Raw genomic sequence first — 1,423 nt, 5'->3', positions numbered from 1 at the left:
ATAAGTATTTATCTCAGGAGTCTATTAAGGTTTTTATTCTTTTTATTTATATAGAGATAATTTAGTATTATTATTTAGTATTTTATTTTTAAGATTTTTATAAAGATTTCTATTATATATAATAGAAGGTTTATACTATTATTAGATACTATCTTATTAAAGATACTATACTAAGTAAATATCTCTTTATATAGGAACTTTACTATTATTTTACTTATAGTATATAAAATAGCTTTTATAATAACCTATCCTATTATATAATTAATAGTAGTAATAATCTATTTATTACTATTTAATATTATTAGTAGGTGTCTAATAAGATTAATACCCTAGTATTTAAAAGATTAAATACCTTTTTTTACTATATAATATTACTATTCCTATTTAAGATGTTTCTTTAATCCTTATAATATTTAATAATTTAGGTATTCCTTAATTATAGCTTAAATATTATATTATAAAGAAGACTACTAGGCTTAAGTTCTAATAGCTCTTAGTAATACTAGGTAGTCTATATAACTATATTCTCTATATATTTCTTATAGGAAGTCCCTTTAGAATAAAATCTCTAGGTATAGGATATCTCTAATATCTATAATATAAATTAATTTCTAGTAATATATAAATTATCCTTCTAGATATTATCTACTTATAATTTAATTTAGTAAGAGGTATAGTACCTCTTTTTTTAGTTTAAAAGATAGGGCTATTATTAGTATAAGCTTCTACTTTTTTTTATCCTATAATAAGATCTATAGCTCTAGATATTTTATTATAATATTATATTATTTATACTCTATAAGATTATTTAGGCTTTTAAAATATCTTATCTCTATTATCTCCTATACTTCTAGTATATTAAGTAAAGTTCTTTTAGTAATATTATCTAGCCCTTCTTCTATAAAGTTAGGATATTAGCTAATTATATCTAATACTATTACTTTATTATTTTTTTAATAATAAATCTCTAAGTTATAACTTTAGAATTCTTCTACTTACTAGGTAAGCTACTTTAAATACTTAGTTATATTTATAAGATATTAAAGACTCTTATAATTAGTTATTATTATTATTATCTTTCTATTATTAATATAGTAGTCTTATCTCTAAAAAGCTTCTTTTATTATAAGTAGCTCTTTTTCTTATATTAAATAGTTTCTTTCTATATTATTAAGCTTCCTTCTATTAAATATAATTAGATAAAGTTTATAATTCTTATCTTCCTATATTAAAATTATTCCTACTACCTATTCTAAAATATTAATCTTAATTTAATAAGATTAATAAATATCTATAATTATTAGTACTAGTATAGTAATTATTAGTTCTTTTAAGTTAGTAAAGATATCTTAGTATCTTATTATCTAGATAATTAGATAGAATTTCTTTTTCTAAAGGTCTTTATCTAACTTCTTTAGTAGGT

General features: G+C 18.8%; 2 annotated features.

Annotated features, from left to right (window-relative positions):
* Positions 1-764: 764 nt before the first annotated feature.
* Positions 765-861: a microsatellite.
* A 189-nt stretch (positions 862-1,050) lies between these two features.
* Positions 1,051-1,093: a microsatellite.
* Between the last annotated feature and the right edge of the window lie 330 nt (positions 1,094-1,423).

This window comes from Aspergillus clavatus, genomic scaffold, assembly GCF_000002715.2.
Source record: "Aspergillus clavatus NRRL 1 1099423829736 genomic scaffold, whole genome shotgun sequence".
In the NCBI taxonomy this organism is placed as follows: Eukaryota; Fungi; Ascomycota; class Eurotiomycetes; order Eurotiales; family Aspergillaceae; genus Aspergillus; species Aspergillus clavatus.
Note: the sequence above shows the minus strand (reverse complement) of the source record. Positions and strands in the feature narration are given on the sequence as shown.